Source organism: Rhinopithecus roxellana, chromosome 4, assembly GCF_007565055.1.
Source record: "Rhinopithecus roxellana isolate Shanxi Qingling chromosome 4, ASM756505v1, whole genome shotgun sequence".
Lineage (NCBI taxonomy): Eukaryota > Metazoa > Chordata > Mammalia > Primates > Cercopithecidae > Rhinopithecus > Rhinopithecus roxellana.
The window spans coordinates 114,442,652-114,457,212 of record NC_044552.1 but is presented as its reverse complement, the minus strand read 5'-3'; positions in this window follow the sequence as shown (position 1 = coordinate 114,457,212).

Below are 14,561 nucleotides of genomic sequence, written 5' to 3'. Positions count from 1 at the left end.
CATTCTCTTTTCATCTTATTAGCTAATTCCTCACCATTCTGATCTCCTATAATAATTATTTATATTAAACTTTCTCTGTTCAAATTAAGTAAAATAAAACAAAACGAAGTGCTTTTTCTTTTGCCCTGACCTTGGTAAGTTACCAGATTCTACTTCCTCCCTTGCTCCCTTGTGAGTGCCTCTACCCTTCCCTGCTCCACCAGCATAAAACGGTACTGCTTCCATCAGATGATTACAATAGCTCAGAATATCTATTTTAAGGCTCTTGTACAACTTTCTGACATATAAAATCACCAAAAGGCACGGCCTCTAGACAAGATTTCTGAGTGTGTTGCTTTCCTCATGGCTTATACACTGAAACATGTTCAAATATCCTAAATTTCTATGGGGTGGGGTCGTAATCTTACTTACTGGATCAGTTCCTGGCCTTTCCTATATTGTGGAAAATTCAGGAAAATAGTCCCTGGGGAAAGAAAGCAAAATAAAACAAAAAGTCCAAGTTTATCTGATTAATAATGTGCTGAAGAAAGCAGAAAATGAGGAAGACAGAAAAACAAAGTATCCCAGGTGTTGGAGACAGTTGTGATGATTTAGAAAATGACAAACCCTAAGAAGCTTCTGGAAAGAAGAAGCAAGGAAATCTTAATAAGTAGTATTATAAGTTATAAATTGAATCTTTGTTTAATCCCTAAAGGGATACAAGTGAAGATTGAAATTACTTTTTCCTATGCCTGCCAGACTATTTCTTTAAATACGAGGCAAGTCACTTGGGTTCCTATCATATTCAACAGTCTAGTCAAGGTTATTACACTTCAATACACTAATTATTTCAAATAACTACCCTAAAATTCTAATTCTGGGTCTGGGAGATGAGATTTCCTAATGGTGATCATATTTAACCTTCATAAATTGAGCCCCAGTACCTTTAATCCTGCTGAAGGATGCACCTGCTTTCCAATCAAAGTATCTGCACATCAGTCATTGGGTTCTCCAATGTTGTATGTCAGCCTGTAAGTCCTCTCAAGAGTTTTGATAGGGTTCCTTCAATATGCCAAATGCTTTCTCAACCAATCACTAAAGAATATCACTGTATAATGAAGATCATCCTATATGCAAACACTAGTGAACCATCCTCATAGGTAAGACCTGGCCATTGACCCAGGAATTTTTCAAACTAGTTCCATAAACATGCAGTGAACCAGTATAAACACAACTCTACCAAGAGTGATTATGGAATTTGTTTCACTTACCTTGTTCCTACAGGCAGACAGGAAGTAAACCACATGCCCTCTGATGCCCTTTGCTTTCTGACCTTCCATAACTGCTTCCTGGCCTGGTGCCCAAGCAGGCATTCTTCCACCCATGCCCTCCAATAAAGTGACAGAACCTGCCCCTCTCCTGCTTTATTTCTCCCAGACCCCCAATATCCATACAGTCTCAACTTCGACCCAATATTAGAATTGTTTCAACCTGGTTTTCTCACAATCCTGGGTTCTCAAGTCCATATCAGATCTTTCTGCATCATCCACAACCTGTTGTTTTATTTGAACAACCTTTGCTATATCATACTTGGACTACTTGGCCTGAAGAGTATACTATCCCCACCACCAGCACTCTTCCTGCCAAGGAGTAGTCATTTGTCTTGTTTCCTACAATCCTATTAATCTTCCGTCTTCCCCATCTCTAGCATGGAGCTAAGCCATGATTGTCAGTTCCCTGTTTGGTATATCATTTTCAACCAAAAGCTCTCCTGTGATTCCATCATTATGGTTCATCCATGCTCCCAAAGCTCCTTAGCCCAAACAAATATAGTTCATCCTGAGGCTCTTGCTATCAAGCTGCTTCTGCCTTCCTCTGCATCAGAGGAAACCATGGTGGCTGATAAGAATGGAATTTGGGGAAAGCTTGAAGAACAAATCAATGCATTTTATACCCCTAACTCAAAGATCCCTGGAGCAAGCCCTGCGGATTGGCTGATGCCACATCCATACCCACTTCCTTACTCCGTTGATCCCTCCCACGATAAAACATGGAATGGCTAAGCATGCACTTTCCCAGTCTCCCTTACAGGTAGGGATGACCATGTGACACCCATCTGCCCACTATGATGGAGCAGAAGTCTGCTGAGGTGGGGATAGTCCTGGGAAAGTTTTTGCTTTCCTCATAAAGGAGAGAAATAAAGCTGGCCTTGCCCCATCCCCCATCGTTCTGCTTTGAAGGTGGGAACAATTCCTGAAGCTGGAACAGCCATTTTGTGACTCTGAGGCAACAAGCCCAAGGGAAAGCTCATCTTCACACGAGCTTCGCACGTCTTTACACTGCACTTCTGCCTGAGCGACAGAGCAAGACTCTGTCAAAAAAATAAAAACAAAAGAAGTGTCTTCATCCATTTCCCATTTTGAGAAAGAGCCCTTATTCAATAGTCTTTATTTTTCTGAAGACTAAATCATCCTTTTTTTCCATTTCAGCTTGATATCACAAAGAAAGAAACTTTTAGATTTTGTGAGCTTACAAATTGAGTTATATTTATCACTAATCTGGCATTATGTTATATAATTACAATAATATTACATTTTAATAAATGCATTAAAATTAACAATGTTAATTTTACTATATGTCATATGTATATTTTTTCAAATTCATGTCATATTGTATATACTTATATTTTCTTGATAATACATCACTATATTATCATATTACATAATATGTAAATCATCTGGTTATTGTTTTTCTCCCTCACTAGAATGAACAGCATGCCTAGAACAGTGCCTGGTACCAAATAGCCATGCAGGAAATATTTGTTGAAAAAATAAACGGATCTTACTCCCCCCACCCCCGCCACCCCACAAAAAGATACTTAAGATTAGCCTATTTCAGGCAAAAAAAAAAAAAAAAAAAATTCAATGAGCATGTTATTAAGAGATCAGTGTAGATGAGGAGTTCATCTTGACCTCCTACAGAGGCCGCCTTTTAAATGCCGGTAATTGGTTTTAAAAATAAATTAACATTATTCTGTTATTTCAATTCCCCCATAGGCAATTAGACTTCTGTTTTTAAAATGGGAGTCTGGAAAAATAAGTCATTTTAGTAGACTCCTGTCTTGGCCATGGTCTTATTTAAACAACATCTCTGGGGCACAGTGTCAAGAAACAAGGAGCTCTCTTCAGCCTAAGGGATCAGGAGCAAGATGCTGACCCACATTTTTTGCCAGTTAGTTTCCAAATCCCATTCAGAGTTCCTTTTATGGCTGGCATCATCTCAAATTATGTGTCCTCCATTTTCCTCTGTCCTAGATGATTTAAATAAACAGAAATTTTCATTAATTTTTTTTTTTTTTTTTTTGAGACAGAGTCTCGCTCTGTCGCCCAGGCTGGGGTGCAGTGGCCGGATCTCAGCTCACTGCAAGCTCTGCCTCTCGGGTGTATGCCATTCTCCTGCCTCAGCCTCCCGAGTAGCTGGGACTACAGGCGCCCGCCACCTCGCCCGGCTAGTTTTTTGTATTTTTTAGTAGAGACGAGGTTTCACCGTGTTAGCCAGGATGGTCTCCATCTCCTGATCTCGTGATCCGCCCGTCTCGGCCTCCCAAAGTGCTGGGATTACAGGCTTGAGCCACCGCGCCCAGCCTTCATTAAGTTTTTTAATCCTCTCTGATGGAATAAAAAAGAGAGAGAATGTGGTAGCATGTGGTCTTTCTCAAGTTAAACAGTTAATGTAAAAAAACACCCATGTTTCTCTTCAAGATCCTTCCCATTTCTGGAAAGTGAGCATATCTTCAGACATTAATTCTGGCCCAACCCAGAGGTCATCCACAGAGGAAGGACCATGGTTTGTTCAGCAGAGAAGAATTAATCAGTGACTGGCTGCGAGTGCTACAGCAGGCCTCATCTCAGCTATCACTCTTACACAGATTTGCCCAACTGGGCACTACTAACCACTTTTCAGAATCCTGAAGGCTCCACTCTACATGCAGTAAAGGAGAGTGCAGCCTGGCAAGCCCTGAGTCAACTCCCCTGTTACCCAGAAGGACAAGACCTGACCCGGTTCTACTGCAGAACTCTTCTCAGTGGACTTGAAGGCTAGACTCCAGCAACCTCAGTCCCTAAGGCAGGAAGGTATACCCCAATGCTAAGTTATACAAAAGACTTGCATTTGTTACCTACTGCTGCTGTAGAAGAAACTATACAAATTTAGTAGCTTACAATAACACACATTTATTATCTCATGGTTTTGGAGGGTCAGGAATTTGGGCACACCTTAACTGGGTCTTCTACTTTAGGGTCTCTCAAGAGTCTACAATCAAAGTGTCAACCACAGCTAGAGTCTTATATGAAGGCTCAAAGCTCACATGATTGTTGGCAGGATTCAGAATCTGGACTAAGGGCCTCAGCCCTTTGCTTCAGTTCCTTGTCATGTGGGCCTCTCCATAGGGCAGCTCACAATATGGCAGCTTGCTTCATCAAAAACAGCAAGGGAGAGTTGCTCAAGGGAGATAACTCCTTTTCAGACTTCAATCTTCATCTTCTTTTCCCCTACATAAAATCAGTAGAATCCTACTGATTCTAACACTAAAGTATCTCTCAAATCCAGCTGCCTCCTCTCCACTCCAAGTGCTTAGAGTCAAACTGTCATCGTTTCTCTACAGACTGTTTCAGTAGTTTCTAATGTGTCTCTCTGGCCCAGTGGTGCACTCATAAAGGTTTAACAACTGATCTCCCTCTCTGGGTAGTAGGGAAAACCCCGATTTGTAAACTTTGCTGATTTCTACTGTGTAATTGCCCCTCGCCTGGCCCATTTAAAGCTACCAGTGACTTCACTGATTGGGAAGAGATGCTCAGTAGCTCACCATTACATTGTATTTCTACCATACAGATACAGTGGATACAAGTGACCTTAGAAACACGAAAATAGTAAAATACAGTGAGATAATTAGGAAGTAATATGTTTTATCTTATTTATCTTTGATTTCAATATAACTTAATTATACCTTTATAGAATTTAATACTTAATAACGGATATATTTATCAACCTATTCAGAAAACCTAACAATTGGCTGTCACAAGCTAACATGCACTCACTTCTGCACAGCACTGACCTGGCTCTAGTCTCTGCATTCAAGGTGTTCTCCAAAGCACAGCAGACATTTCAACACAAATCTGATCATGTTACTGTCCTTGCTCTTGTTAGTGGTTTCTCACAGTCCAAAATCCTTTACCTATGTATGCAAGACCCTCCATTTTCTGGCCACAGTTGACTCCAGCTGTATTTTAGGTCAAAATTAAACATGAATGATAACAATAATAGTAACAAAACCTAACAGTCATTGACCCTTACTCTATGCTAAGCACTAAACACATTTGCATTATATTATTTAATCTTTGCAACAATCATATGAACTGGTTTCTCTTACTGTCCCCATTTTACAGATGAGGAAAGTGAAGAGTGTTTGAGTGATTTGTAAAAATTCACACAGATAGTAATTAATGGAGCTGGTCCAATATCAAAACCCAGATTCTTAAAACTAAAACGGTTTCATCACTAATTCAAAACTCCTTACGTATACTATGTTCTTCCTATCGTCTTCCCATTGCACATGTGTTTTCCTCTTTCTAGAATGCCTCATTATTACTGACCCCAGCACCACTGTCACTTTACTCTTATCTACTTAAGGAGCTGCTACTCTAAGAACCTAATTCCATGGTGCCCCAAACTGGGAGGTAAGAGAAACTTAGAGACTCAAGACTCAAATGTATTCCGGTTAAAATTGGGTCTAGTTGGGAGGCCGAGACGGGCGGATCACGAGGTCAGGAGATCGAGACCATCCTGGCTAACACGGTGAAACCCCGTCTCTACTAAAAAAATACAAAAAATTAGCCGGGCGAGATGGCGGGCGCCTGTAGTCCCAGCTACTCGGGAGGCTGAGGCGAGAGAATGGCGTAAACCCAGGAGGCGGAGCTTGCAGTGAGCTGAGATCCGGCCACTGCACTCCAGCCTGGGCGACGGAGCGAGACTCCGTCTCAAAAAAAAAAAAAAAAAAAAAAATTGGGTCTAGTTAACTGTCTATTCTTAAGCTACCACTAACTTAGCTGGAAAGAAGGACACAAAGACAGGGAGAGATGGAGAGGGAGAGTGGAAGAGAGACAGAGAGAAAGAACTTATAATACCACCCAAAGCTAAGAAATTAACTTACAGATAGCTTATTGCAAGGATCTGTGTGGTATACAGATAAGTCTAGAGTACTATACCCCAACGCTATTCCTCCCAATTTTTTCTTTAGTCATTCTGGGATAGCAAATTTCAGAAAAGCAAGACTAGAACAGGGAGTGGAGATTCTGCTGGCCCTGAAAAGCATCCTGGGAGGTTTACTGCATATATGTAAATGAGGTAGGTTGGACCAAGATTGAAAGATTCCTGGAATGAAGTGATATTCGGGATTTTAGGCTTTTTGTTAACTTTGTCTCTTCAGTGCATCTGTGAATGCAGAACTAGAGAGTAAAATTAGTCATTCAGTACCTTAGAGGTATCCATGGCAAAAACTTGCAGAAACTGGAAATTGGGCTAGGAGTGGAGCATATCAGCCTTCCTCATAACTATGACCCTAAAAAGAATGTTAATAGTGCAGACTTAAATAACAGAAATACACGTCTGCTAACAAGCACTGAGTTTTGATTAACCTCGCCACATCAAAGCATAAATAAGGGAAAAATAGCTTAGATCCACTCTATACATTACAGGTATTCCCAAGGGAAGACTAGAATAATTCAAGCAGAAGCAATAAACAAAAACATAACTGAAAGAAAAAAAAAACTTCCTACACTGAAAAAAAAACCCTGAATTTTAAATTAAAAGAGATCCAAGTATATTACCCAAAATAAAGAAAAAGATATCATCTCAACACATCCTAGCAATCTTTTAAGTATAGAGATTAAGAAAAATAAATTCACTAAAAATGATACAGAATAATATCTCTAGTATGGTACCATTTATACAAATAAAGAAAACATATATACCTTCAAAATAAGTGTTTTGAAGCTATATTTATAGTATATATGTATATATTATGTGTGTATATATATTGGATTTATAAATATGTATGCAAAATTATAAAGAAATGGCCTAAAAACTTACAGTTTAAATTCTAATAGTGGTTGTTCTTGAGTGGTCACAAAGGAGACTGGTGAGTGCAATAAGAAGTGCTGGTTTTTGCTGCCGTTGCTTTTGGTGTTTTAGACATGAAGTCCTTGCCCATGCCTATGTCCTGAATGGTACTACCTAGGTTTTCTTCTAGGATTTTTATGGTATTAGGTCTAACATTTAAGTCTCTAATCCATCTTGAATTAATTTTCATATAAGGAGTAAGGAAAGGATCGACAAATGGGATCTAATTAAACTAAAGAGCTTCTGCACAGCAAAAGAAACTACCATTAGAGTGAACAGTCAACCTACAGAATGGGAGAAAATTTTTGCAATCTACTCATCTGACAAAGGGCTAATATCCAGAATCTACAAAGAACTCAAACAAATTTACAAGAAAAAAACAAACAACCCCATCAAAAAGTGGGCAAAGGATATGAACAGACATTTCTCAAAAGAAGACATTCATACAGCCAACAGACACATGAAAAAATGCTCATCATCACTGGCCATCAGAGAAATGCAAATCAAAACCACAATGAGATACCATCTCACACCAGTTAGAATAGCAATCATTAAAAAGTCAGGAAACAACAGGTGCTGGAGAGGATGTGGAGAAATAGGAACACTTTTACACTGTTGGTGGGATTGTAAACTAGTTCAACCATTATGGAAAACAGTATGGCGATTCCTCAAGGATCTAGAACTAGATGTACCATATGACCCAGCCATCCCACTACTGGGTATATACCCAAAGGATTATAAATCATGCTGCTATAAAGACACATGCATACGTATGTTTATTGCGGCACTATTCACAATAGCAAAGACTTGGAATCAACCCAAATGTCCATCTGTGACAGACTGGATTAAGAAAATGTGGCACATATACACCATGGAATACTATGCAGCCATAAAAATGGATGAGTTTGCGTCCTTTGTAGGGACATGGATGCAGCTGGAAACCATCATTCTTAGCAAACTATCACAAGAACAGAAAACCAAACACCGCATGTTCTCACTCATAGGTGGGAACTGAACAATGAGATCTCTTGGACTCGGGAAGGGGAACATCACACACCAGGGCCTATCATGGTGGGGGGGGAGGGGGGAGGGATTGCACTGGGAGTTATACCTGATATAAATGACGAATTGATGGGTGCTGACGAGTTGATGGGTGCAGCACACCAACATGGCACAAGTATACATATGTAACAAACCTGCAGGTTATGCACATGTACCCTAGAACTTAAAGTATAAAAAAAAAAAAAAAAAAAAAAAAGTGCTGGTTAAAGGTTAAAGGGCACTTTAGCTATATCTGTAACGTTGATGGGAAGGGAAGGGGGGGAGGGGAGGAGAGGAGTGGGGAGGGGAGGGGAGGGAAGAGGGGAAAGAAGGGAGGGAAGAGGAAAGGAAGAAAGGAAGAAAGAGACTCAAAGCAAGTGTGACAGAATATAAATATGTTCATTCCAGGTATTGGGAGTATTAATGTCTATTTTATTCCTCGTATTTTTTAGTACCTTTAGGACTTATCTAAATAGAAGAAGGAGAAGTTTTACAAACAACCAAATTGAGTAGGAGTAATTCTTACAAAGGGAAAATAAAATCAATCTGAGCTCAGATGTCTCCTCCATATACGAAATCCAAAAAGATAGTTTTGACAAAAGAAAAACAAAAACCCTAAAACTGTACACCCAGCCAAGTTGTCAGTCACGTATTAAGGAAATAGAAAAACACCCTCAGGCATACAGGGGCCCACCTAGAAAACATACCAAACTCTTCCCCTTCTTAAAAAAAAAATAGCTAAATACCAACTACAGTCAAATAAGTGATAAATCAGAATAAAAAGCTGTGAGTTGTGGTATAAAAAGACTAGCAGTAAATATCACAGGCAGTCAAAGGCAAAAATAATGGCATACATGGATACAAAATCAAATACATAAATCTAGAAATTTTCTTTAAAGGAAAGATGTGAAAAGTAAAAGAATAATAATTTAGCAATAATCTGGATCCCCAAACTCAGTAGGAAGAACAAAGGTGGGAGGAGGGGTAGTGAAGTGTAGCAGAGAATGGAAAATAAAGTAAAATAATGCTAAAAAAAAATCTTATACAGGAGAGTTGCAGGGAGAAAGATAACTAAATTATCTGATCTTCAATGAAATATAGACTGAGGAAAGTTTGTAAAAAATGAAGAGTTCAACAGTATGAAATTTCAAGCAGGATGTGAGCCCTACAAATCACTGAAGGAAACAAACAAAATATGCTCCAGATAGCAAAATACTGAAAACAAAATAATAATAATTTAAAAGCTGAAAGTATAAAACAACATAAGTAAGCACAAACATATTAGTGATCAGAGAAATAAATTTTAAATAATGAGGTATCATTTTTAATGATTAGATTGGCCACATTTTCAGAGATTGTTAACATCCGATATGGACAAGCATGTAACGGAATGGGCACTCAACCTTAAGAGTAGGAATGTCAACTGAAACAGCCACTACAGAACCTAATTTATTTATGTATATCAAATTTTGAAGTGAGCATATATACTACAGAAATGACACATAGAGACAATAATTTGTATGCCAAACACACGGTGATGATGATACATACGCTAACTTTTATGACAGTATTGTTTATGATAGCAAATAAAAGGAAACAACCCAAATACACATCAAGAGCAAGATGGAAAATAAATCATGCTATACTCATTTAATCAACTATTACTCAACAATTAAGAGAATGAATGGACCTACATTATGTGACATGGAAAAATTTCTAAGTTGGGAGAACTTAGAGAATCAGTAAGTTGGAAGGACAGTGTGCAGAACAGTATGTATAAATGCACCCATTTTGCTATAGTCCTAACCTCTGTATTAGTATGCATGTATTTTTATGTAAATATATAGAAAAATGTCTGGAAGAATACGTAGTAAACTTTTAATAGATATATCCGGGAAGGAAGTAGTTTTGCCCTCTTATTCTATCTACTCTGAACAATTTGCATTTTTATACAGCAAATGTATCACTTGAGTAGTTGTTTTTGTGTTTAGTTTTCTTACTGCCTTACTCAAATGTCAACTCTTCAATCTTCCCCTGACTCCCTGGATGTGCCTTTTCCTGAGTGACTCAAATGCATATCATACTTATTTCTACAGTCATATATGCACTACTACTTAGTAAACAATTGTAGCCATGTTTTCTAGCTAGGTGGTGAGCTTCCTTCAGGCAAAGACTCTATCTTACTTATCTCCGAATTCCCCACACCCAACACATGTCTGGCACATAGTAGGTTTTCACAGTTTAATCTAATGAATGAATTCATCAACCAATCAAACAATATAGGAGTGAGACATGGTTAAGTTTTCCAAATTCTGTGGTTAGGTTATCCATGCCATACCTGACTCCAAGGCCTGTATTGTTTCAAGATGTATCACTTGCAGTGTAACAGGAACTCTTCCTGGGAAGCAGTATAGTCATTAAGAGAAAGAGATCCAATTCTAGCTCCACCACTGCCCAGCTGGTGATGCCACCATACATGTTACTTAAACTCTCTGTAATTCAGCTTCCTCTTCTGTGAGGAAGAGTTAATACCCATTCCTGTTTCAAGAACTATTGTAAACACTAAATGCATTAAAATACTACTGTTAGTTGTATTATACAAAGACATTTCTAGATAACAACAGGGAAGAAAATCAAAATTATTAACCAAAACTTCAAGGCACTGTCATTAAAGGACCCTATCCCATGGGGTATAAGAGGAGGGACAAACATTCACACATCTTTGCAGTCCCTTCACGGTAGCACTTCTAAATACTGAGCCAAGGACAGCCACCCCCAGATGCTGCCCCATTCCCCGCCACTCTGCCTCCCCTTCGCCCAACCCTTCCCACCCCACCTCTTATGTCCCTTGATCCCCATCTGTATATTCTACCATTCCCAACCCTGGAGTCAATCCTATTCCAAATCATGGGAAAAATACAATAAGCCCTTGGCCATCTCTATAATTTTGGAATTTTGAAATCTTGGGGAAAGAGTATAGTCTCTTCTGAATTAGAAAAGATCCCCTTTCCAGAGAAGGGGATGACAAAACACTCCATTAATCCCTGTGGGGCACTACTTAAAATTTTCCCACAAGCTGATCTTACAGAAGAGAGGGATTAAGAAAAGTGAAAGTTATTTTTCACAGGAGGCTCTAGTAGGGACAGAAAGTCATCATGAAAGCATCATGACAGGTCCACCTGATCCCAGACTCAACCCCTGAATTGCTTCCACACATTGGAACACAGGCTCCTGAGCCCTCTGCAGCCTGAAGAAATGAGTGAAATATAAATGTGGTTCTGGGGTAAAAAAGCTACTTTCCATCTTGGAATCTCACAGAGACCCCAAAGCTAAATAAAAATCCCTTCAATTTCTCTTTTTAAGAAAATATTATTACTGTTGACTTATTTCAACTTTCAATTATTTGATTACAAGTGATCTTTTACATTTTCTGTTTGCTTATTTAATGTCTGTTTATTTTTTTATGAATTGTTCAAGTAGATTTCTGTCTTAATCTTGTGAGGTAGCATTTACCGTAAACCTAAAACTCAGATACCAAAACCAAGCAGGACTGCAACAAATAGGTTACTATTTTATTTTTTAATGAGAAGGCCTTGATTCAGTGTTGAACAGCAAGAATAATCAAAAGATTTTCAGTCCACTTCAAGTACAAAATTATCTTTGAATTTGTTTATTCATCTCCTGAGATTAACCTGATAAACTGAACTCTTCATGGACTAGGACCCAGTGGAACAATTCTTTGGATTTCTAAAGCGGTAAGGCAGGCCAGCACCCTCCATGGCCAGCATAGAGAAGGCAGGCCAACCCTAGGATAATGCAGAGGGGAACAAGCTTTGGGCATTGCTGAGGATGGAGAAGCCTGAGTGCTGCTTCTGGGCAGGTAAACATATGCCTGGATGTGCTGCAGGGATCTTAGCTTGTCCCCCATCAATGCCCTCCTTTGAGTCAGAAGAAAACTTTTCAGTAATTGGGCAGAAGGGCAGTGGGCTATTTCTTTAAACTGTTGAAAGTCTCTTTTCAGCTTTCATGTCTTGGGCCAGAGAGACAACTTAGGGTGGCATTCAGTTTCCTGGTCTCCAGGCTGAATAAATCGTTTTGAAAGCCAATTTCTCTGTGTTTCAGAGATGCTCCCCACACATCTGAACTACGGCGGGTCTCCAACCTGTCATAAGCCTAAGGGGGGAAAAACTAATAATATCCCTTTTAGTAACAGATTTCTGGTAAAATTTAGATCACTGGGCTGGAGCAATTCTCAGGCCATAGTGGAGATGCCATCAAATTCTTTTCTTTACAGCATGGACTAACTGTCCTCTAGGATTACTGTCGGGAGCTTTCATCCTAGGTCATGATTTCTGGTGACATAATTGGAATATCTGAATCCATATGATAAGGAGTCCTGTTTCATACAACTTATGCAGGCTCTGTACTTCAGAGAACAAGATTGAGCCATAAAAAGGGAGGAGGAGGTACACAGACCATGGGATCTTTGGTGAGTGTGTCTCAGGCGGATCTGAAGCTGACAAACCATGTGAGTGTGTATGGCCATGAAAACTTTGAATTATCTGCCAGACACAGTAAGTGCCCTAAAACCAAGATACATTTTAAAATGCTTTTATTCTGAATATTTATTCATAGGTCAAGCCTCATATTTCATTCCATTAATGCATTCATATTGCACCTGTTTTCCTCTCCCTTAGGTGCTTTACATATCCAAATGAACAAATACCGATTCACTTCAGGTTCCTTGGCTGTCTCTTAACTCTCGGCCTCTGACACTCTCCCTCCTTCCTACTGCTCTCTTGGCTCTTTTCAGTCCCCAACCCAAAGTCCCATGCTCCCCACCCTCAGAATCGCCCACATGTCTCTATTTGTTTTGCCCCAAAAGATGCCAGACTGGAGATAATTTTTCTTTGATTTAAAATCCAGGCATAAAAAAGCTTTACCAATTCATCCTTGGCCCCTTAGTTCTAGAAAGAAGGTAATTTAAAAAAAAAAAAAAGTTTGTTAATCCCTAGTGTCGCTTTTGTCAAGATTATTTAAATAACCCTTTGTTATTTAACCAAACTCAATTGACCAGCCTAACTGGTAAAAGGAAAAAAATCTATATCACGGCCCATATTTAGCATAACAATCTAATCATCAGGTAAAATTCCACTGAACAAGAATTAGAGGAACCTGAAGACAATCTTCCCTTTCAGAAGGCTGAACTTAGAAACCTCGTATAATTCAACTCCACTGAAAGCACTTCTCCACTACCCTGGAAAAGCAATTCCATGGTTTATCTCCAGATTGTTAGGTAGTCATTGTTTTTTGTCAACTTGTGATTAATGTAAAAATACACCATTGTGTACAAAGGGATGTGTACATCTCATGAATTTTTACAAACTGAACACTCCTGCATAACTAGCACCAGGTCAAGATTTAGGGTGCTATCAGTACCCCAGAAGCCTCCCTCATGGCTCCTCCCAGTCATTAACTCGGCCAAATGCAACTACAAGTCTCACTTCTACTTCCATAGATGAGCTTTGCCTGGTTTTCAACTTCATATAAATGGAATTATACCAAATGCACTCTTTTATATCTGACTTCTTTTGTTCACATATTATATCCATGAGATCAATCTACATTGTGGTGGGTAACACTAATTCATTCTTTTTTGTTGCCATTGTTTATTCTATTATATGGATGTACCACAATTTATTCATTCATTCTACCTTTGATGGACATCCAAATTGTTTCCAGTTTTGGCAATGGTGAATAATGCTGCTACAAACATTCTAGTATATGCCTTTTCATACACACACTTGTGAATGTCTGTGGGGTTTATACCTAAGAGGGGAATTGCTGCATCATCAGGTATGTATATGTTCAGCTTTAAAAGATACTGCCAAAGTTTTCCAAAGTAATTTTACTAATTTACACTCAATGAAAATTTGAATTCTCCACATCCTCTACAACATTTAGTATTGTCAAATTGTAAAATTTTAAGCATTCTCATAGGTGGTTAGGAGGAGCTCCTGTAGTATTAATCTGCATTTCCCTAATGGCTATTGATGTTGAGCAACTTTTTATATTATATGCCTCTTGGCTATGGAGGTACTCCCTTTTAAAATGTGCCCGTCTGTCTTTTGTCCACTTTTAACTGTTTTTTTCTTATTTGTAGGAAATTTTAAAATAAATTCTGGATGCTTTGTCTGATATTTATAAATATTTTTTTCTGTCTAATGTAAATATCTTCCTCTGTTGCTTGCCATTTTATTTTCCTTAATAGTAAGAAAAGATTTTTGGCCAGGCACAGTGACTCATGCCTATAATCCCAGCACTTTGGGAGGCCAAGGCAGGTGGAGCACCTGAGGTCAGGAGTT